The 19,960-nt window shown below is 41.0% G+C and overlaps 33 non-coding genes across 33 annotated transcripts; 31 read left to right on the top strand and 2 right to left on the bottom strand.

Moving 5' to 3' along the window:
* Nucleotides 1-2,360: 2,360 nt before the first annotated feature.
* On the bottom strand, nt 2,361-2,432 carry TRNAE-CUC (transfer RNA glutamic acid (anticodon CUC)). The gene has a single exon. It is a non-coding gene; the product is annotated as a tRNA-Glu (tRNA).
* Nucleotides 2,433-2,668: 236 nt separating this feature from the next.
* Nucleotides 2,669-2,740, bottom strand: TRNAE-CUC (transfer RNA glutamic acid (anticodon CUC)). Its single transcript has one exon. It is a non-coding gene; the product is annotated as a tRNA-Glu (tRNA).
* Nucleotides 2,741-3,388: 648 nt separating this feature from the next.
* On the top strand, nt 3,389-3,460 carry TRNAE-CUC (transfer RNA glutamic acid (anticodon CUC)). Its single transcript has one exon. It is a non-coding gene; the product is annotated as a tRNA-Glu (tRNA).
* Nucleotides 3,461-3,542: 82 nt separating this feature from the next.
* TRNAE-CUC (transfer RNA glutamic acid (anticodon CUC)) lies at nt 3,543-3,614 on the top strand. Its single transcript has one exon. It is a non-coding gene; the product is annotated as a tRNA-Glu (tRNA).
* An 82-nt stretch (nt 3,615-3,696) lies between these two features.
* On the top strand, nt 3,697-3,768 carry TRNAE-CUC (transfer RNA glutamic acid (anticodon CUC)). Its single transcript has one exon. It is a non-coding gene; the product is annotated as a tRNA-Glu (tRNA).
* An 82-nt stretch (nt 3,769-3,850) lies between these two features.
* On the top strand, nt 3,851-3,922 carry TRNAE-CUC (transfer RNA glutamic acid (anticodon CUC)). The gene has a single exon. It is a non-coding gene; the product is annotated as a tRNA-Glu (tRNA).
* A 1,168-nt stretch (nt 3,923-5,090) lies between these two features.
* Nucleotides 5,091-5,162, top strand: TRNAE-CUC (transfer RNA glutamic acid (anticodon CUC)). The gene has a single exon. It is a non-coding gene; the product is annotated as a tRNA-Glu (tRNA).
* A 1,018-nt stretch (nt 5,163-6,180) lies between these two features.
* On the top strand, nt 6,181-6,252 carry TRNAE-CUC (transfer RNA glutamic acid (anticodon CUC)). Its single transcript has one exon. It is a non-coding gene; the product is annotated as a tRNA-Glu (tRNA).
* An 82-nt stretch (nt 6,253-6,334) lies between these two features.
* Nucleotides 6,335-6,406, top strand: TRNAE-CUC (transfer RNA glutamic acid (anticodon CUC)). The gene has a single exon. It is a non-coding gene; the product is annotated as a tRNA-Glu (tRNA).
* Nucleotides 6,407-6,958: 552 nt separating this feature from the next.
* Nucleotides 6,959-7,030, top strand: TRNAE-CUC (transfer RNA glutamic acid (anticodon CUC)). The gene has a single exon. It is a non-coding gene; the product is annotated as a tRNA-Glu (tRNA).
* A 236-nt stretch (nt 7,031-7,266) lies between these two features.
* On the top strand, nt 7,267-7,338 carry TRNAE-CUC (transfer RNA glutamic acid (anticodon CUC)). The gene has a single exon. It is a non-coding gene; the product is annotated as a tRNA-Glu (tRNA).
* Nucleotides 7,339-8,198: 860 nt separating this feature from the next.
* Nucleotides 8,199-8,270, top strand: TRNAE-CUC (transfer RNA glutamic acid (anticodon CUC)). The gene has a single exon. It is a non-coding gene; the product is annotated as a tRNA-Glu (tRNA).
* Nucleotides 8,271-8,668: 398 nt separating this feature from the next.
* On the top strand, nt 8,669-8,740 carry TRNAE-CUC (transfer RNA glutamic acid (anticodon CUC)). The gene has a single exon. It is a non-coding gene; the product is annotated as a tRNA-Glu (tRNA).
* Nucleotides 8,741-9,600: 860 nt separating this feature from the next.
* TRNAE-CUC (transfer RNA glutamic acid (anticodon CUC)) lies at nt 9,601-9,672 on the top strand. Its single transcript has one exon. It is a non-coding gene; the product is annotated as a tRNA-Glu (tRNA).
* A 240-nt stretch (nt 9,673-9,912) lies between these two features.
* Nucleotides 9,913-9,984, top strand: TRNAE-CUC (transfer RNA glutamic acid (anticodon CUC)). Its single transcript has one exon. It is a non-coding gene; the product is annotated as a tRNA-Glu (tRNA).
* Nucleotides 9,985-10,844: 860 nt separating this feature from the next.
* Nucleotides 10,845-10,916, top strand: TRNAE-CUC (transfer RNA glutamic acid (anticodon CUC)). The gene has a single exon. It is a non-coding gene; the product is annotated as a tRNA-Glu (tRNA).
* A 240-nt stretch (nt 10,917-11,156) lies between these two features.
* On the top strand, nt 11,157-11,228 carry TRNAE-CUC (transfer RNA glutamic acid (anticodon CUC)). Its single transcript has one exon. It is a non-coding gene; the product is annotated as a tRNA-Glu (tRNA).
* A 702-nt stretch (nt 11,229-11,930) lies between these two features.
* Nucleotides 11,931-12,002, top strand: TRNAE-CUC (transfer RNA glutamic acid (anticodon CUC)). The gene has a single exon. It is a non-coding gene; the product is annotated as a tRNA-Glu (tRNA).
* Nucleotides 12,003-12,242: 240 nt separating this feature from the next.
* TRNAE-CUC (transfer RNA glutamic acid (anticodon CUC)) lies at nt 12,243-12,314 on the top strand. The gene has a single exon. It is a non-coding gene; the product is annotated as a tRNA-Glu (tRNA).
* Nucleotides 12,315-12,712: 398 nt separating this feature from the next.
* Nucleotides 12,713-12,784, top strand: TRNAE-CUC (transfer RNA glutamic acid (anticodon CUC)). The gene has a single exon. It is a non-coding gene; the product is annotated as a tRNA-Glu (tRNA).
* An 860-nt stretch (nt 12,785-13,644) lies between these two features.
* Nucleotides 13,645-13,716, top strand: TRNAE-CUC (transfer RNA glutamic acid (anticodon CUC)). The gene has a single exon. It is a non-coding gene; the product is annotated as a tRNA-Glu (tRNA).
* Nucleotides 13,717-13,798: 82 nt separating this feature from the next.
* TRNAE-CUC (transfer RNA glutamic acid (anticodon CUC)) lies at nt 13,799-13,870 on the top strand. Its single transcript has one exon. It is a non-coding gene; the product is annotated as a tRNA-Glu (tRNA).
* A 398-nt stretch (nt 13,871-14,268) lies between these two features.
* TRNAE-CUC (transfer RNA glutamic acid (anticodon CUC)) lies at nt 14,269-14,340 on the top strand. Its single transcript has one exon. It is a non-coding gene; the product is annotated as a tRNA-Glu (tRNA).
* An 860-nt stretch (nt 14,341-15,200) lies between these two features.
* On the top strand, nt 15,201-15,272 carry TRNAE-CUC (transfer RNA glutamic acid (anticodon CUC)). The gene has a single exon. It is a non-coding gene; the product is annotated as a tRNA-Glu (tRNA).
* Nucleotides 15,273-15,512: 240 nt separating this feature from the next.
* Nucleotides 15,513-15,584, top strand: TRNAE-CUC (transfer RNA glutamic acid (anticodon CUC)). Its single transcript has one exon. It is a non-coding gene; the product is annotated as a tRNA-Glu (tRNA).
* A 702-nt stretch (nt 15,585-16,286) lies between these two features.
* Nucleotides 16,287-16,358, top strand: TRNAE-CUC (transfer RNA glutamic acid (anticodon CUC)). Its single transcript has one exon. It is a non-coding gene; the product is annotated as a tRNA-Glu (tRNA).
* Nucleotides 16,359-16,598: 240 nt separating this feature from the next.
* TRNAE-CUC (transfer RNA glutamic acid (anticodon CUC)) lies at nt 16,599-16,670 on the top strand. The gene has a single exon. It is a non-coding gene; the product is annotated as a tRNA-Glu (tRNA).
* A 398-nt stretch (nt 16,671-17,068) lies between these two features.
* TRNAE-CUC (transfer RNA glutamic acid (anticodon CUC)) lies at nt 17,069-17,140 on the top strand. The gene has a single exon. It is a non-coding gene; the product is annotated as a tRNA-Glu (tRNA).
* An 860-nt stretch (nt 17,141-18,000) lies between these two features.
* TRNAE-CUC (transfer RNA glutamic acid (anticodon CUC)) lies at nt 18,001-18,072 on the top strand. Its single transcript has one exon. It is a non-coding gene; the product is annotated as a tRNA-Glu (tRNA).
* An 82-nt stretch (nt 18,073-18,154) lies between these two features.
* On the top strand, nt 18,155-18,226 carry TRNAE-CUC (transfer RNA glutamic acid (anticodon CUC)). The gene has a single exon. It is a non-coding gene; the product is annotated as a tRNA-Glu (tRNA).
* A 394-nt stretch (nt 18,227-18,620) lies between these two features.
* On the top strand, nt 18,621-18,692 carry TRNAE-CUC (transfer RNA glutamic acid (anticodon CUC)). The gene has a single exon. It is a non-coding gene; the product is annotated as a tRNA-Glu (tRNA).
* Nucleotides 18,693-18,932: 240 nt separating this feature from the next.
* TRNAE-CUC (transfer RNA glutamic acid (anticodon CUC)) lies at nt 18,933-19,004 on the top strand. Its single transcript has one exon. It is a non-coding gene; the product is annotated as a tRNA-Glu (tRNA).
* Nucleotides 19,005-19,863: 859 nt separating this feature from the next.
* Nucleotides 19,864-19,935, top strand: TRNAE-CUC (transfer RNA glutamic acid (anticodon CUC)). The gene has a single exon. It is a non-coding gene; the product is annotated as a tRNA-Glu (tRNA).
* Nucleotides 19,936-19,960: the final 25 nt, after the last annotated feature.

Here is a 19,960-nt window from a genome sequence, read left to right as displayed (position 1 = left end):
CCGCAAAAAATACTGAGTGGGGCGTTCCCCCAAATCTCTCCACTCCAACCTCGAACGAACTAATGCACCCTGCAAATCGTTCTCTTCCATATCTCGTAATTTACTCGTTACCGCAGCTATTTCGTCTAAATTCGTATCTGTTTTTAATGGCGAATCTTGTAGGTCTCGAAGCCTATTTTGTAGGTCCGCCCATACAGCCCGCTTCATCAACGCTTTGTGACGCCCGTAAAAAATGCAGTACTCCCGTATTTTAACTTTTAAAGCATCATACCACTCAAAGATATCGGTTAAATAACAAGGCCAAGAATAACTATTTTTAACTGTCCGCTCGATGGCCGTGCAAAAAAGTGCGTCTTCTAAAAAAGTAGAATTAAAACTCCAAGTTCCGGGCCCCCTAAGAATACCACTAGGTTCAAAAATCAGAGAAACACCCTTATGGTCAGAGAAACTACAAAAAACATGCATACACTTTGAAATATTATATACGTCTGAATGTAAAGCAAAAAAATAATCAATTCGAGAACTCACAAAGTTACCAAAAACCACCCCCGATCGCGTATAATCGAATGTTTTTTATGTTGCAACCGCCAAATGTCTACCAACGAGAGATAAGAGACCCAGCGATGAAGATTCGTCATTCCACTCACCGTAATCTTGGCAGGCGACCGCCGATCAAAAACTCGAGAAACAATATCATTAAAATCACCGCCCAATAGCGGACGATTTAACACACGAACAATGGGAATTAAATTTTGCATAAAAATAGATCTATTGACCGCATCGGTTGGGGCATAAACAGAACCTAAATCAACTTTCTCGCCTTCAATTTCAGCGGAAATAAAAATATACCGGCCCTCGTTAGAACTTATCAAATTACATTCTTTAAAATCAAGTAACCGCGAAATACAAATTGCCACACCGCAAAACTTGGTGTCCAAGTTCAAGTCCACGTAGACCGCACCCGAAAAAAAAGTCCGAAAAGTACTTACATGACACGCCTCCCAATGAGTCTCTTGCAACAACAACACATCATAATGCTTCGCCCACAAAACCAACTTTCGCATCTTCTCTACATCGCGCAAACCGCCTACATTAATCGTCAGAATTTTCACCGGCATTTGGATTCAAATTAATTTGGGTCCATTTACCCGATGGCAACTTCTGAAATATCTTGTGCGGAGGACCTGTAGACGGATTAGTAGCTGAATCGGTGTCACCAGATGAGATCCGGTGCTTGGAACCCCTTTGAGCTTCACCAGTCGGTTTGACGCGGCCCACTTGGTCGGCGCCCATTCCCTGAGACATCGGCGTTGCGTTAGGAGTGGCAATATGAACTTCTTCGTGTCCGGCACCCAATGAACCAGGACCATCGACGGCATCCTTACGACCCTCAGCGAATTGATCAATCGATCCCCCCGCGACAATGACAGGGGGTTGTCCACGCTCCTGTCCCTTCATCTCCACTGCAGGGCGTTCCCAAGTAGGGCAATTACGCACAGCATGACCTTGTGTTTTACATTTACGGCAAATAAATTGAGGGCAATCCTTATATAAATGATCGGATGCCAGACACATATTACAGACTTTAACTTGCGATTCATGAGTGACACGGTAAGAATTTTCTCTATTTAAGACATCCGGAACTCGAAGACTGTAAGGTAACGCTGATTTACCTTCCGGGAGCGTCAAACGGACTGATCGGATACCACAATAGAACCCGGCTTTTTCCCGCCACGAAATCGTACCTCTGACTTCGCAGCCCATCATCGTCAACTTCGCCAGCAACGCCTCATCAGTAACATAATCCGGAAGGCCGAAAAAATTTGCCGTAACAGTTTTTTTGGTGACGCTCGAAATGGCATAAGTAATGCTGTCTACCTCCAACCCAGTGTCAATCGCATCATTAATCAAAGTTTCAGACGAAAATACCAAAATGTAGCCGCCCGTGGACGGAACAACAGATTTCACCGCATCCAAACCATATTGAATTTTCACCGCCTCCGCAACATCGTCAAACTTCGGTAATTTTCCTTCAAAATCCACAAAAACCGACCGTTTAATAATATCCATCCTGGATCAGAAGACCCAGGAGGGGAATCACCCGCAAGAAACCGAAACTAGATAAAAAGGTTTTAACAGAGAAGAAAAAAAACTTGAACTAAAATAACACCTTAAAGGCGGCAAACAGGCTTAGCGAAAACGGAGCGAAAAAAGACGAACCGTTCACTACCAAACCTAGCAGCGAACCCCCATATCCTAACCACTAGACGAAACCGGACGATGCATAGTTCAAATAACTAATGAAATCCTTGCTTTCTTTGTTGAAATAATAGGAAGTGGAATGAACTAAAATGGAAACATTCCGATGCCGGGGTTTGAACCCGGGCCTTCTGAGTGAGAGTCAGATATCCTAACCACTAGACGACACCGGACGATGCAAGGTTTAAATAAACAATGAAATCCTTGCATTCTTTGTTGAAATAATAGGAAGTGGATTGAACTGAAATGGAAACACTCCGATAGAGGGATTTGAACCCAGGCCTTCTGAGTGAGAGTCAGATATCCTAACCACTAGACGACTCCGGACGATGCATAGTTTAAATAAACAATGAAATCCTTGCTTTCTTTGTTGAAATAATAGGAAGTGGATTGAAGTAAAATGGAAACATTCCGATGCCGGGGTTTGAACCCGGGCCTTCTGAGTGAGAGTCAGATATCCTAACCACTAGACGACACCGGACGATGCATAGTGTGAATAACTAATGAAATCCTTGCTTTCTTTGTTGAAATAATAGGAAGTGGATTGAAGTAAAATGGAAACATTCCGATGCCGGGGTTTGAACCCGGGCCTTCTGAGTGAGATTCGATCATATATCCTAACCACTAGACGACACCGGACGATGCATAGTTTAAATAACTAATGAAATCCTTGCTTTCTTTGTTGAAATAATAGGAAGTGGATTGAACTAAAATGGAAACATTCCGATGCCGGGGTTTGAACCCGGGCCTTCTGAGTGAGAGCCAGATATCCTAACCACTAGACGAAACCGGACGATGCATAGTGTAAATAGCTAATGAAATCCTTGCTTTCTTTGTTGAAATAATAGGAAGTGGATTGAACTGAAATGGAAACATTCCGATGTCGGAATGTTTCCATTTTACTTCAATCCACTTACTATTATTTCAAAAAAGAAAGCAAGGATTTTATTAGATATTTAAACTAAGCATCGTCCGGTGTCGTCTAGTGGTTAGGATATCTGATCGAATCTCACTCAGAAGGCCCGGGTTCAAACTCCGGCATCGGAATGTTTCCATTTTACTTCAATCCACTTCCTATTATTTCAACAAAGAAAGCAAGGATTTCATTAGTTATTTAAACTATGCATCGTCCGGTGTCGTCTAGTGGTTAGGATATCTGACTCTCACTCAGAAGGCCCGGGTTCAAACCCCTGTATCGGAGTGTTTCCATTTCAGTTCAATCCACTTCCTATTATTTCAACAAAGAATGCAAGGATTTCATTGTTTATTTAAACCTTGCATCGTCCGGTGTCGTCTAGTGGTTAGGATATCTGACTCTCACTCAGAAGGCCCGGGTTCAAACCCCGGTATCGGAATGTTTCCATTTTAGTTCATTCCACTTCCTATTATTTCAACAAAGAAAGCAAGGATTTCATTAGTTATTTGAACTATGCATCGTCCGGTTTCGTCTAGTGGTTAGGATATCTGACTCTCACTCAGAAGGCCCGGGTTCAAACCCCGGCATCGGAATGTTTCCATTTTACTTCAATCCACTTCCTATTATTTCAACAAAGAAAGCAAGGATTTCATTAGTTATTTGAACTATGCATCGTCCGGTTTCGTCTAGTGGTTAGGATATCTGACTCTCACTCAGAAGGCCCGGGTTCAAACCCCGGCATCGGAATATTTCCATTTTACTTCAATCCACTTCCTATTATTTCAACAAAGAAAGCAAGGATTTCATTAGTTATTTAAACTATGCATCGTCCGGTGTCGTCTAGTGGTTAGGATATCTGATCGAATCTCACTCAGAAGGCCCGGGTTCAAACTCCGGCATCGGAATGTTTCCATTTTACTTCAATCCACTTCCTATTATTTCAACAAAGAAAGCAAGGATTTCATTAGTTATTTAAACTATGCATCGTCCGGTGTCGTCTAGTGGTTAGGATATCTGACTCTCACTCAGAAGACCCGGGTTCAAACCCCTGTATCGGAATGTTTCCATTTCAGTTCAATCCGATTCATATTATTTCAACAAAGAATGCAAGGATTTCATTGTTTATTTAAACCTTGCATCGTCCGGTATCGTCTAGTGGTTCGGGTATCTGACTCTCACTCAGAAGGCCCGGGTTCAAACCCCGGCATCGGAATGTTTCCATTTTACTTCAATCCACTTCCTATTATTTCAACAAAGAAAGCAAGGATTTCATTGTTTATTTAAACTATGCATCGTCCGGTCTCGTCTAAAGGTTAGGATATCTGACTCTCACTCAGAAGGCCTGGGTTCAAACCCCGGCATCGGAATGTTTTCATTTTACTTTAATCCACTTCCTATTATTTCAACAAAGAAAGCAAGGATTTCCTTAGTTATTTAACCTATGCATCGTCCGGTGTCGTCTAGTGGTTAGGATATCTGATCGAATCTCACTCAGAAGGCCCGGGTTCAAACTCCGGCATCGGAATGTTTCCATTTTACTTCAATCCACTTCCTATTATTTCAACAAAGAAAGCAAGGATTTCATTGTTTATTTAAACTATGCATCGTCCGGTGTCGTCTAGTGGTTAGGATATCTGACTCTCACTCAGAAGGCCTGGGTTCAAACTCCTGTATCGGAATGTCTCCATTTCAGTTCAATCCACTTCCTATTATTTCAACAAAGAAAGCAAGGATTTCATTGTTTATTTAAACTATGCATCGTCCGGTGTCATCTAGTGGTTAGGATAGCTGACTCTCACTCAGAAGGCCCGGGTTCAAACCCCTGTATCGGAATGTTTCCATTTCAGTTCAATCCGATTCATATTATTTCAACAAAGAATGCAACGATTTCATTGTTTATTTAAACCTTGCATCGTCCGGTGTCGTCTAGTGGTTCGGGTATCTGACTCTCACTCAGAAGGCCCGGGTTCAAACCCCGGCATCGGAATGTTTCCATTTTACTTCAATCCACTTCCTATTATTTCAACAAAGAAAGCAAGGATTTCATTGTTTATTTAAACTATGTATCGTCCGGTTTCGTCTAAAGGTTAGGATATCTGACTCTCACTCAGAAGGCCTGGGTTCAAACCCCGGCATCGGAATGTTTTCATTTTACTTCAATCCACTTCCTATTATTTCAACAAAGAAAGCAAGGATTTCATTAGTTAATTAAACTATGCATCGTCCGGTGTCGTCTAGTGGTTAGGATATCTGATCGAATCTCACTCAGAAGGCCCGGGTTCAAACTCCGGCATCGGAATGTTTCCATTTTAGTTCAATCCACTTCCTATTATTTCAACAAAGAAAGCAAGGATTTCATTGCTTATTTAAACTATGCATCGTCCGGTGTCGTCTAGTGGTTAGGATATCTGACTCTCACTCAGAAGGCCTGGGTTCAAACTCCTGTATCGGAATGTCTCCATTTCAGTTCAATCCACTTCCTATTATTTCAACAAAGAAAGCAAGGATTTCATTGTTTATTTAAACTATGCATCGTCTGGTGTCATCTAGTGGTTAGGATATCTGACTCTCACTCAGAAGGCCCGGGTTCAAACCCCTGTATCGGAATGTTTCCATTTCAGTTCAATCCGATTCATATTATTTCAACAAAGAATGCAAGGATTTCATTGTTTATTTATACCTTGCATCGTCCGGTGTCGTCTAGTGGTTAGGATATCTGATCGAATCTCACTTAGAAGACCCGGGTTCAAACTCCGGCATCGGAATGTTTCCATTTTAGTTCAATCCACTTCCTATTATTTCAACAAAGAAAGCAAGGATTTCATTAGTTATTTAAACTATGCATCGTCCGGTGTCGTTTAGTGGTTAGGATATCTGATCGAATCTCACTCAGAAGGCCCGGGTTCAAACTCCGGCATCGGAATGTTTCCATTTTACTTCAATCCACTTCCTATTATTTCAACAAAGAATGCAAGGATTTCATTGTTTATTTAAACCTTGCATCATCCGGTGTCGTCTAGTGGTTAGGATATCTGACTCTCACTCAGAAGGCCCGGGTTCAAACCCCGGCATCGGAATGTTTCCATTTTAGTTCAATCCACTTCCTATTATTTCAACAAAGAAAGCAAGGATTTCATTAGTTATTTACACCATGCATCGTCCGGTTTCGTCTAGTGGTTAGGATATCTGACTCTCACTCAGAAGGCCCGGGTTCAAACCCCGGCATCGGAATGTTTCCATTTTAGTTCAATCCACTTCCTATTATTTCAACAAAGAAAGCAAGGATTTCATTAGTTATTTAAACTATGCATCGTCCGGTGTCGTCTAGTGGTTAGGATATATGATCGAATCTCACTCAGAAGGCCCGGGTTCAAACCCCGGCATCGGAATGTTTCCATTTTACTTCAAACCACTTCCTATTATTTCAACAAAGAAAGCAAGGATTTCATTAGTTATTTACACTATGCATCGTCCGGTTTCGTCTAGTGGTTAGGATATCTGGCTCTCACTCAGAAGGCCCGGGTTTAAACCTAGGCATCGGAATGTTTCCATTTTACTTCAATCCACTTCCTATTATTTCAACAAAGAAAGCAAGGATTTCATTAGTTATTTAAACTATGAATCGTCCGGTGTCGTCTAGTGGTTAGGATATCTGATCGAATCTCACTCAGAAGGCCCGGGTTCAAACTCCGGCATCGGAATGTTTCCATTTTAGTTCAATCCACTTCCTATTATTTCAACAAAGAAAGCAAGGATTTCATTGTTTATTTAAACAGTGCATCGTCCGGTGTCGTCTAGTGGTTAGGATATCTGACTCTCACTCAGAAGGCCCGGGTTCAAACCCCTGTATCGGAATATTTCCATTTAAGTTCAATCCGATTCATATTATTTCAACAAAGAAAGCAAGGATTTCATTGTTTATTTAAACTATGCATCGTCCGGTGTCATCTAGTGGTTAGGATAGCTGACTCTCACTCAGAAGGCCCGGGTTCAAACCCCTGTATCGGAATGTTTCCATTTCAGTTCAATCCGATTCATATTATTTCAACAAAGAATGCAACGATTTCATTGTTTATTTAAACCTTGCATCGTCCGGTGTCGTCTAGTGGTTCGGGTATCTGACTCTCACTCAGAAGGCCCGGGTTCAAACCCCGGCATCGGAATGTTTCCATTTTACTTCAATCCACTTCCTATTATTTCAACAAAGAAAGCAAGGATTTCATTGTTTATTTAAACTATGTATCGTCCGGTTTCGTCTAAAGGTTAGGATATCTGACTCTCACTCAGAAGGCCTGGGTTCAAACCCCGGCATCGGAATGTTTTCATTTTACTTCAATCCACTTCCTATTATTTCAACAAAGAAAGCAAGGATTTCATTAGTTAATTAAACTATGCATCGTCCGGTGTCGTCTAGTGGTTAGGATATCTGATCGAATCTCACTCAGAAGGCCCGGGTTCAAACTCCGGCATCGGAATGTTTCCATTTTAGTTCAATCCACTTCCTATTATTTCAACAAAGAAAGCAAGGATTTCATTGCTTATTTAAACTATGCATCGTCCGGTGTCATCTAGTGGTTCGGGTATCTGACTCTCACTCAGAAGGTCCGGGTTCAAACCCCGGCATCGGAATGTTTCCATTTTACTTCAATCCACTTCCTATTATTTCAACAAAGAAAGCAAGGATTTCATTGTTTATTAAAACTATGCATCGTCCGGTCTCGTCTAAAGGTTAGGATATCTGACTCTCACTCAGAAGGCCTGGGTTCAAACCCCAGCATCGGAATGTTTTCATTTTACTTCAATCCACTTCCTATTATTTCAACAAAGAAAGCAAGGATTTCATTAGTTATTTAAACTATGCATCGTCCGGTGTCGTCTAGTGGTTAGGATATCTGATCGAATCTCACTCAGAAGGCCCGGGTTCAAACTCCGGCATCGGAATGTTTCCATTTTAGTTCAATCCACTTCCTATTATTTCAACAAAGAAAGCAAGGATTTCCTTAGTTATTTACACTATGCATCGTCCGGTTTCGTCTAGTGGTTAGGATATCTGACTCTCACTCAGAAGACCCGGGTTCAAACCCCGGCATCGGAATGTTTCCATTTTACTTCAATCCACTTCCTATTATTTCAACAAAGAAAGCAAGGATTTCATTAGTTATTTAAACTATGCATCGTCCGGTGTCGTCTAGTGGTTAGGATATCTGATCGAATCTCACTCAGAAGGCCCGGGTTCAAACCCCGGCATCGGAATGTTTCCATTTTACTTCAATCCACTTCCTATTATTTCAACAAAGAAAGCAAGGATTTCATTAGTTATTTACACTATGCATCGTCCGGTGTCGTCTAGTGGTTAGGATATCTGATCGAATCTCACTCAGAAGGCCCGGGTTCAAACTCCGGCATCGGAATGTTTCCATTTTAGTTCAATCCACTTCCTATTATTTCAACAAAGAAAGCAAGGATTTCATTGTTTATTTAAACTTTGCATCGTCCGGTGTCGTCTAGTGGTTAGGATATCTAACTCTCACTCAGAAGGCCCGGGTTCAAACCCCGGCATCGGAACTTTTCCATTTTAGTTCAATCCACTTCCTATTATTTCAACAAAGATAGCAAGGATTTCATTAGTTATTTAAACTATGCATCGTCCGGTGTCGTCTAGTGGTTAGGATATCTGATCGAATCTCACTCAGAAGGCCCGGGTTCAAACTCCGGCATCGGAATGTTTCCATTTTACTTCAATCCACTTCCTATTATTTCAACAAAGAAAGCAAGGATTTCATTGCTTATTTAAACTATGCATCGTCCGGTGTCGTCTAGTGGTTAGGATATCTGACTCTCACTCAGAAGGCTTGGGTTCAAACTCCTGTATCGGAATGTCTCCATTTCAGTTCAATCCACTTCCTATTATTTCAACAAAGAAAGCAAGGATTTCATTGTTTATTTAAACTATGCATCGTCCGGTGTCATCTAGTGGTTCGGGTATCTGACTCTCACTCAGAAGGTCCGGGTTCAAACCCCGGCATCGGAATGTTTCCATTTTACTTCAATCCACTTCCTATTATTTCAACAAAGAAAGCAAGGATTTCATTGTTTATTAAAACTATGCATCGTCCGGTCTCGTCTAAAGGTTAGGATATCTGACTCTCACTCAGAAGGCCTGGGTTCAAACCCCAGCATCGGAATGTTTTCATTTTACTTCAATCCACTTCCTATTATTTCAACAAAGAAAGCAAGGATTTCATTAGTTATTTAAACTATGCATCGTCCGGTGTCGTCTAGTGGTTAGGATATCTGATCGAATCTCACTCAGAAGGCCCGGGTTCAAACTCCGGCATCGGAATGTTTCCATTTTAGTTCAATCCACTTCCTATTATTTCAACAAAGAAAGCAAGGATTTCCTTAGTTATTTACACTATGCATCGTCCGGTTTCGTCTAGTGGTTAGGATATCTGACTCTCACTCAGAAGACCCGGGTTCAAACCCCGGCATCGGAATGTTTCCATTTTACTTCAATCCACTTCCTATTATTTCAACAAAGAAAGCAAGGATTTCATTAGTTATTTAAACTATGCATCGTCCGGTGTCGTCTAGTGGTTAGGATATCTGATCGAATCTCACTCAGAAGGCCCGGGTTCAAACTCCGGCATCGGAATGTTTCAATTTTAGTTCAATCCACTTCCTATTATTTCAACAAAGAAAGCAAGGATTTCATTGTTTATTTAAACTATGCATCGTCCGGTGTCGTCTAGTGGTTAGGATATCTGACTCTCACTCAGAAGGCCCGGATTCAAACCCCGGCATCGGAATTTTTGCATTTTACTTCAATCCATTTCCTATTATTTCAACAAAGAAAGCAAGGATTTCATTGTTTATTTAAACTATGCATCGTCCGGTGTCGTCTAGTGGTTAGGATATCTGATCGAATCTCACTCAGAAGGCCCGGGTTCAAACTCCGGCATCGGAATGTTTCCATTTTACTTCAATCCACTTCCTATTATTTCAACAAAGAAAGCAAGGATTTCATTGCTTATTTAAACTATGCATCGTCCGGTGTCGTCTAGTGGTTAGGATATCTGACTCTCACTCAGAAGGCTTGGGTTCAAACTCCTGTATCGGAATGTCTCCATTTCAGTTCAATCCACTTCCTATTATTTCAACAAAGAAAGCAAGGATTTCATTGTTTATTTAAACTATGCATCGTCCGGTGTCATCTAGTGGTTCGGGTATCTGACTCTCACTCAGAAGGTCCGGGTTCAAACCCCGGCATCGGAATGTTTCCATTTTACTTCAATCCACTTCCTATTATTTCAACAAAGAAAGCAAGGATTTCATTGTTTATTAAAACTATGCATCGTCCGGTCTCGTCTAAAGGTTAGGATATCTGACTCTCACTCAGAAGGCCTGGGTTCAAACCCCAGCATCGGAATGTTTTCATTTTACTTCAATCCACTTCCTATTATTTCAACAAAGAAAGCAAGGATTTCATTAGTTATTTAAACTATGCATCGTCCGGTGTCGTCTAGTGGTTAGGATATCTGATCGAATCTCACTCAGAAGGCCCGGGTTCAAACTCCGGCATCGGAATGTTTCCATTTTAGTTCAATCCACTTCCTATTATTTCAACAAAGAAAGCAAGGATTTCCTTAGTTATTTACACTATGCATCGTCCGGTTTCGTCTAGTGGTTAGGATATCTGACTCTCACTCAGAAGACCCGGGTTCAAACCCCGGCATCGGAATGTTTCCATTTTACTTCAATCCACTTCCTATTATTTCAACAAAGAAAGCAAGGATTTCATTAGTTATTTAAACTATGCATCGTCCGGTGTCGTCTAGTGGTTAGGATATCTGATCGAATCTCACTCAGAAGGCCCGGGTTCAAACTCCGGCATCGGAATGTTTCAATTTTAGTTCAATCCACTTCCTATTATTTCAACAAAGAAAGCAAGGATTTCATTGTTTATTTAAACTATGCATCGTCCGGTGTCGTCTAGTGGTTAGGATATCTGACTCTCACTCAGAAGGCCCGGATTCAAACCCCGGCATCGGAATTTTTGCATTTTACTTCAATCCACTTCCTATTATTTCAACAAAGAAAGCAAGGATTTCATTGTTTATTTAAACTATGCATCGTCCGGTGTCGTCTAGTGGTTAGGATATCTGATCGAATCTCACTCAGAAGGCCCGGGTTCAAACTCCGGCATCGGAATGTTTCCATTTTACTTCAATCCACTTCCTATTATTTCAACAAAGAAAGCAAGGATTTCATTGCTTATTTAAACTATGCATCGTCCGGTGTCGTCTAGTGGTTAGGATATCTGACTCTCACTCAGAAGGCTTGGGTTCAAACTCCTGTATCGGAATGTCTCCATTTCAGTTCAATCCACTTCCTATTATTTCAACAAAGAAAGCAAGGATTTCATTGTTTATTTAAACTATGCATCGTCCGGTGTCATCTAGTGGTTCGGGTATCTGACTCTCACTCAGAAGGTCCGGGTTCAAACCCCGGCATCGGAATGTTTTCATTTTACTTCAATCCACTTCCTATTATTTCAACAAAGAAAGCAAGGATTTCATTGTTTATTTAAACTATGCATCGTCCGGTGTCATCTAGTGGTTCGGGTATCTGACTCTCACTCAGAAGGTCCGGGTTCAAACCCCGGCATCGGAATGTTTCCATTTTACTTCAATCCACTTCCTATTATTTCAACAAAGAAAGCAAGGATTTCATTGTTTATTAAAACTATGCATCGTCCGGTCTAGTCTAAAGGTTAGGATATCTGACTCTCACTCAGAAGGCCTGGGTTCAAACCCCAGCATCGGAATGTTTTCATTTTACTTCAATCCACTTCCTATTATTTCAACAAAGAAAGCAAGGATTTCATTAGTTATTTAAACTATGCATCGTCCGGTGTCGTCTAGTGGTTAGGATATCTGATCGAATCTCACTCAGAAGGCCCGGGTTCAAACTCCGGCATCGGAATGTTTCCATTTTAGTTCAATCCACTTCCTATTATTTCAACAAAGAAAGCAAGGATTTCCTTAGTTATTTACACTATGCATCGTCCGGTTTCGTCTAGTGGTTAGGATATCTGACTCTCACTCAGAAGACCCGGGTTCAAACCCCGGCATCGGAATGTTTCCATTTTACTTCAATCCACTTCCTATTATTTCAACAAAGAAAGCAAGGATTTCATTAGTTATTTAAACTATGCATCGTCCGGTGTCGTCTAGTGGTTAGGATATCTGATCGAATCTCACTCAGAAGGCCCGGGTTCAAACCCCGGCATCGGAATGTTTCCATTTTACTTCAATCCACTTCCTATTATTTCAACAAAGAAAGCAAGGATTTCATTAGTTATTTACACTATGCATCGTCCGGTGTCGTCTAGTGGTTAGGATATCTGATCGAATCTCACTCAGAAGGCCCGGGTTCAAACTCCGGCATCGGAATGTTTCCATTTTAGTTCAATCCACTTCCTATTATTTCAACAAAGAAAGCAAGGATTTCATTGTTTATTTAAACTTTGCATCGTCCGGTGTCGTCTAGTGGTTAGGATATCTAACTCTCACTCAGAAGGCCCGGGTTCAAACCCCGGCATCGGAACTTTTCCATTTTAGTTCAATCCACTTCCTATTATTTCAACAAAGATAGCAAGGATTTCATTAGTTATTTAAACTATGCATCGTCCGGTGTCGTCTAGTGGTTAGGATATCTGATCGAATCTCACTCAGAAGGCCCGGGTTCAAACTCCGGCATCGGAATGTTTCCATTTTACTTCAATCCACTTCCTATTATTTCAACAAAGAAAGCAAGGATTTCATTGCTTATTTAAACTATGCATCGTCCGGTGTCGTCTAGTGGTTAGGATATCTGACTCTCACTCAGAAGGCTTGGGTTCAAACTCCTGTATCGGAATGTCTCCATTTCAGTTCAATCCACTTCCTATTATTTCAACAAAGAAAGCAAGGATTTCATTGTTTATTTAAACTATGCATCGTCCGGTGTCATCTAGTGGTTCGGGTATCTGACTCTCACTCAGAAGGTCCGGGTTCAAACCCCGGCATCGGAATGTTTCCATTTTACTTCAATCCACTTCCTATTATTTCAACAAAGAAAGCAAGGATTTCATTGTTTATTAAAACTATGCATCGTCCGGTCTCGTCTAAAGGTTAGGATATCTGACTCTCACTCAGAAGGCCTGGGTTCAAACCCCAGCATCGGAATGTTTTCATTTTACTTCAATCCACTTCCTATTATTTCAACAAAGAAAGCAAGGATTTCATTAGTTATTTAAACTATGCATCGTCCGGTGTCGTCTAGTGGTTAGGATATCTGATCGAATCTCACTCAGAAGGCCCGGGTTCAAACTCCGGCATCGGAATGTTTCCATTTTAGTTCAATCCACTTCCTATTATTTCAACAAAGAAAGCAAGGATTTCCTTAGTTATTTACACTATGCATCGTCCGGTTTCGTCTAGTGGTTAGGATATCTGACTCTCACTCAGAAGACCCGGGTTCAAACCCCGGCATCGGAATGTTTCCATTTTACTTCAATCCACTTCCTATTATTTCAACAAAGAAAGCAAGGATTTCATTAGTTATTTAAACTATGCATCGTCCGGTTTCGTCTAGTGGTTAGGATATCTGACTCTCACTCAGAAGACCCGGGTTCAAACCCCGGCATCGGAATGTTTCCATTTTACTTCAATCCACTTCCTATTATTTCAACAAAGAAAGCAAGGATTTCATTGTTTATTTAAACTATGCATCGTCCGGTGTCGTCTAGTGGTTAGGATATCTGATCGAATCTCACTCAGAAGACCCGGGTTCAAACCCCGGCATCGGAATGTTTCCATTTTACTTCAATCCACTTCCTATTATTTCAACAAAGAAAGCAAGGATTTCATTAGTTATTTAAACTATGCATCGTCCGGTGTCGTCTAGTGGTTAGGATATCTGATCGAATCTCACTCAGAAGGCCCGGGTTCAAACTCCGGCATCGGAATGTTTCAATTTTAGTTCAATCCACTTCCTATTATTTCAACAAAGAAAGCAAGGATTTCATTGTTTATTTAAACTATGCATCGTCCGGTGTCGTCTAGTGGTTAGGATATCTGACTCTCACTCAGAAGGCCCGGATTCAAACCCCGGCATCGGAATTTTTGCATTTTACTTCAATCCATTTCCTATTATTTCAACAAAGAAAGCAAGGATTTCATTGTTTATTTAAACTATGCATCGTCCGGTGTCGTCTAGTGGTTAGGATATCTGATCGAATCTCACTCAGAAGGCCCGGGTTCAAACTCCGGCATCGGAATGTTTCCATTTTACTTCAATCCACTTCCTATTATTTCAACAAAGAAAGCAAGGATTTCATTGCTTATTTAAACTATGCATCGTCCGGTGTCGTCTAGTGGTTAGGATATCTGACTCTCACTCAGAAGGCTTGGGTTCAAACTCCTGTATCGGAATGTCTCCATTTCAGTTCAATCCACTTCCTATTATTTCAACAAAGAAAGCAAGGATTTCATTGTTTATTTAAACTATGCATCGTCCGGTGTCATCTAGTGGTTCGGGTATCTGACTCTCACTCAGAAGGTCCGGGTTCAAACCCCGGCATCGGAATGTTTCCATTTTACTTCAATCCACTTCCTATTATTTCAACAAAGAAAGCAAGGATTTCATTGTTTATTAAAACTATGCATCGTCCGGTCTCGTCTAAAGGTTAGGATATCTGACTCTCACTCAGAAGGCCTGGGTTCAAACCCCAGCATCGGAATGTTTTCATTTTACTTCAATCCACTTCCTATTATTTCAACAAAGAAAGCAAGGATTTCATTAGTTATTTAAACTATGCATCGTCCGGTGTCGTCTAGTGGTTAGGATATCTGATCGAATCTCACTCAGAAGGCCCGGGTTCAAACTCCGGCATCGGAATGTTTCCATTTTAGTTCAATCCACTTCCTATTATTTCAACAAAGAAAGCAAGGATTTCCTTAGTTATTTACACTATGCATCGTCCGGTTTCGTCTAGTGGTTAGGATATCTGACTCTCACTCAGAAGACCCGGGTTCAAACCCCGGCATCGGAATGTTTCCATTTTACTTCAATCCACTTCCTATTATTTCAACAAAGAAAGCAAGGATTTCATTAGTTATTTAAACTATGCATCGTCCGGTGTCGTCTAGTGGTTAGGATATCTGATCGAATCTCACTCAGAAGGCCCGGGTTCAAACTCCGGCATCGGAATGTTTCAATTTTAGTTCAATCCACTTCCTATTATTTCAACAAAGAAAGCAAGGATTTCATTGTTTATTTAAACTATGCATCGTCCGGTGTCGTCTAGTGGTTAGGATATCTGACTCTCACTCAGAAGGCCCGGATTCAAACCCCGGCATCGGAATTTTTGCATTTTACTTCAATCCACTTCCTATTATTTCAACAAAGAAAGCAAGGATTTCTGTGTTTATTTAAACTATGCATCGTCCGGTGTCGTCTAGTGGTTAGGATATCTGATCGAATCTCACTCAGAAGGCCCGGGTTCAAACTCCGGCATCGGAATGTTTCCATTTTACTTCAATCCACTTCCTATTATTTCAACAAAGAAAGCAAGGATTTCATTGCTTATTTAAACTATGCATCGTCCGGTGTCGTCTAGTGGTTAGGATATCTGACTCTCACTCAGAAGGCTTGGGTTCAAACTCCTGTATCGGAATGTCTCCATTTCAGTTCAATCCACTTCCTATTATTTCAACAAAGAAAGCAAGGATTTCATTGTTTATTTAAACTATGCATCGTCCGGTGTCATCTAGTGGTTCGGGTATCTGACTCTCACTCAGAAGGTCCGGGTTCAAACCCCGGCATCGGAATGTTTTCATTTTACTTCAATCCACTTCCTATTATTTCAACAAAGAAAGCAAGGATTTCATTGTTTATTTAAACTATGCATCGTCCGGTGTCATCTAGTGGTTCGGGTATCTGACTCTCACTCAGAAGGTCCGGGTTCAAACCCCGGCATCGGAATGTTTCCATTTTACTTCAATCCACTTCCTATTATTTCAACAAAGAAAGCAAGGATTTCATTGTTTATTAAAACTATGCATCGTCCGGTCTAGTCTAAAGGTTAGGATATCTGACTCTCACTCAGAAGGCCTGGGTTCAAACCCCAGCATCGGAATGTTTTCATTTTACTTCAATCCACTTCCTATTATTTCAACAAAGAAAGCAAGGATTTCATTAGTTATTTAAACTATGCATCGTCCGGTGTCGTCTAGTGGTTAGGATATCTGATCGAATCTCACTCAGAAGGCCCGGGTTCAAACTCCGGCATCGGAATGTTTCCATTTTAGTTCAATCCACTTCCTATTATTTCAACAAAGAAAGCAAGGATTTCCTTAGTTATTTACACTATGCATCGTCCGGTTTCGTCTAGTGGTTAGGATATCTGACTCTCACTCAGAAGACCCGGGTTCAAACCCCGGCATCGGAATGTTTCCATTTTACTTCAATCCACTTCCTATTATTTCAACAAAGAAAGCAAGGATTTCATTAGTTATTTAAACTATGCATCGTCCGGTGTCGTCTAGTGGTTAGGATATCTGATCGAATCTCACTCAGAAGGCCCGGGTTCAAACCCCGGCATCGGAATGTTTCCATTTTACTTCAATCCACTTCCTATTATTTCAACAAAGAAAGCAAGGATTTCATTAGTTATTTACACTATGCATCGTCCGGTGTCGTCTAGTGGTTAGGATATCTGATCGAATCTCACTCAGAAGGCCCGGGTTCAAACTCCGGCATCGGAATGTTTCCATTTTAGTTCAATCCACTTCCTATTATTTCAACAAAGAAAGCAAGGATTTCATTGTTTATTTAAACTTTGCATCGTCCGGTGTCGTCTAGTGGTTAGGATATCTAACTCTCACTCAGAAGGCCCGGGTTCAAACCCCGGCATCGGAACTTTTCCATTTTAGTTCAATCCACTTCCTATTATTTCAACAAAGATAGCAAGGATTTCATTAGTTATTTAAACTATGCATCGTCCGGTGTCGTCTAGTGGTTAGGATATCTGATCGAATCTCACTCAGAAGGCCCGGGTTCAAACTCCGGCATCGGAATGTTTCCATTTTACTTCAATCCACTTCCTATTATTTCAACAAAGAAAGCAAGGATTTCATTGCTTATTTAAACTATGCATCGTCCGGTGTCGTCTAGTGGTTAGGATATCTGACTCTCACTCAGAAGGCTTGGGTTCAAACTCCTGTATCGGAATGTCTCCATTTCAGTTCAATCCACTTCCTATTATTTCAACAAAGAAAGCAAGGATTTCATTGTTTATTTAAACTATGCATCGTCCGGTGTCATCTAGTGGTTCGGGTATCTGACTCTCACTCAGAAGGTCCGGGTTCAAACCCCGGCATCGGAATGTTTCCATTTTACTTCAATCCACTTCCTATTATTTCAACAAAGAAAGCAAGGATTTCATTGTTTATTAAAACTATGCATCGTCCGGTCTCGTCTAAAGGTTAGGATATCTGACTCTCACTCAGAAGGCCTGGGTTCAAACCCCAGCATCGGAATGTTTTCATTTTACTTCAATCCACTTCCTATTATTTCAACAAAGAAAGCAAGGATTTCATTAGTTATTTAAACTATGCATCGTCCGGTGTCGTCTAGTGGTTAGGATATCTGATCGAATCTCACTCAGAAGGCCCGGGTTCAAACTCCGGCATCGGAATGTTTCCATTTTAGTTCAATCCACTTCCTATTATTTCAACAAAGAAAGCAAGGATTTCCTTAGTTATTTACACTATGCATCGTCCGGTTTCGTCTAGTGGTTAGGATATCTGACTCTCACTCAGAAGACCCGGGTTCAAACCCCGGCATCGGAATGTTTCCATTTTACTTCAATCCACTTCCTATTATTTCAACAAAGAAAGCAAGGATTTCATTAGTTATTTAAACTATGCATCGTCCGGTTTCGTCTAGTGGTTAGGATATCTGACTCTCACTCAGAAGACCCGGGTTCAAACCCCGGCATCGGAATGTTTCCATTTTACTTCAATCCACTTCCTATTATTTCAACAAAGAAAGCAAGGATTTCATTGTTTATTTAAACTATGCATCGTCCGGTGTCGTCTAGTGGTTAGGATATCTGATCGAATCTCACTCAGAAGGCCCGGGTTCAAACTCCGGCATCGGAATGTTTCCATTTTACTTCAATCCACTTCCTATTATTTCAACAAAGAAAGCAAGGATTTCATTGTTTATTAAAACTATGCATCGTCCGGTCTCGTCTAAAGGTTAGGATATCTGACTCTCACTCAGAAGGCCTGGGTTCAAACCCCAGCATCGGAATGTTTCCATTTTAGTTCAATCCACTTCCTATTATTTCAACAAAGAAAGCAAGGATTTCCTTAGTTATTTACACTATGCATCGTCCGGTTTCGTCTAGTGGTTAGGATATCTGACTCTCACTCAGAAGACCCGGGTTCAAACCCCGGCATCGGAATGTTTCCATTTTACTTCAATCCACTTCCTATTATTTCAACAAAGAAAGCAAGGATTTCATTAGTTATTTAAACTATGCATCGTCCGGTGTCGTCTAGTGGTTAGGATATCTGATCGAATCTCACTCAGAAGACCCGGGTTCAAACCCCGGCATCGGAATGTTTCAATTTTAGTTCAATCCACTTCCTATTATTTCAACAAAGAAAGCAAGGATTTCATTGTTTATTTAAACTATGCATCGTCCGGTGTCGTCTAGTGGTTAGGATATTTGACTCTCACTCAGAAGGCCCGGATTCAAACCCCGGCATCGGAATTTTTGCATTTTACTTCAATCCACTTCCTATTATTTCAACAAAGAAAGCAAGGATTTCATTGTTTATTTAAACTATGCATCGTCCGGTGTCGTCTAGTGGTTAGGATATCTGATCGAATCTCACTCAGAAGGCCCGGGTTCAAACTCCGGCATCGGAATGTTTCCATTTTACTTCAATCCACTTCCTATTATTTCAACAAAGAAAGCAAGGATTTCATTGCTTATTTAAACTATGCATCGTCCGGTGTCGTCTAGTGGTTAGGATATCTGACTCTCACTCAGAAGGCTTGGGTTCAAACTCCTGTATCGGAATGTCTCCATTTCAGTTCAATCCACTTCCTATTATTTCAACAAAGAAAGCAAGGATTTCATTGTTTATTTAAACTATGCATCGTCCGGTGTCATCTAGTGGTTCGGGTATCTGACTCTCACTCAGAAGGTCCGGGTTCAAACCCCGGCATCGGAATGTTTCCATTTTACTTCAATCCACTTCCTATTATTTCAACAAAGAAAGCAAGGATTTCATTGTTTATTAAAACTATGCATCGTCCGGTCTCGTCAAAGGTTAGGATATCTGACTCTCACTCAGAAGGCCTGGGTTCAAACCCCAGCATCGGAATGTTTTCATTTTACTTCAATCCACTTCCTATTATTTCAACAAAGAAAGCAAGGATTTCATTAGTTATTTAAACTATGCATCGTCCGGTGTCGTCTAGTGGTTAGGATATCTGATCGAATCTCACTCAGAAGGCCCGGGTTCAAACTCCGGCATCGGAATGTTTCCATTTTAGTTCAATCCACTTCCTATTATTTCAACAAAGAAAGCAAGGATTTCCTTAGTTATTTACACTATGCATCGTCCGGTTTCGTCTAGTGGTTAGGATATCTGACTCTCACTCAGAAGACCCGGGTTCAAACCCCGGCATCGGAATGTTTCCATTTTACTTCAATCCACT

This window comes from Leiobunum rupestre, chromosome 1 (genome assembly GCF_980474605.1).
Source record: "Leiobunum rupestre chromosome 1, qqLeiRupe1.1.hap1, whole genome shotgun sequence".
Lineage (NCBI taxonomy): Eukaryota > Metazoa > Arthropoda > Arachnida > Opiliones > Sclerosomatidae > Leiobunum > Leiobunum rupestre.
This window is presented reverse-complemented; position numbering and strand designations above follow the sequence as displayed.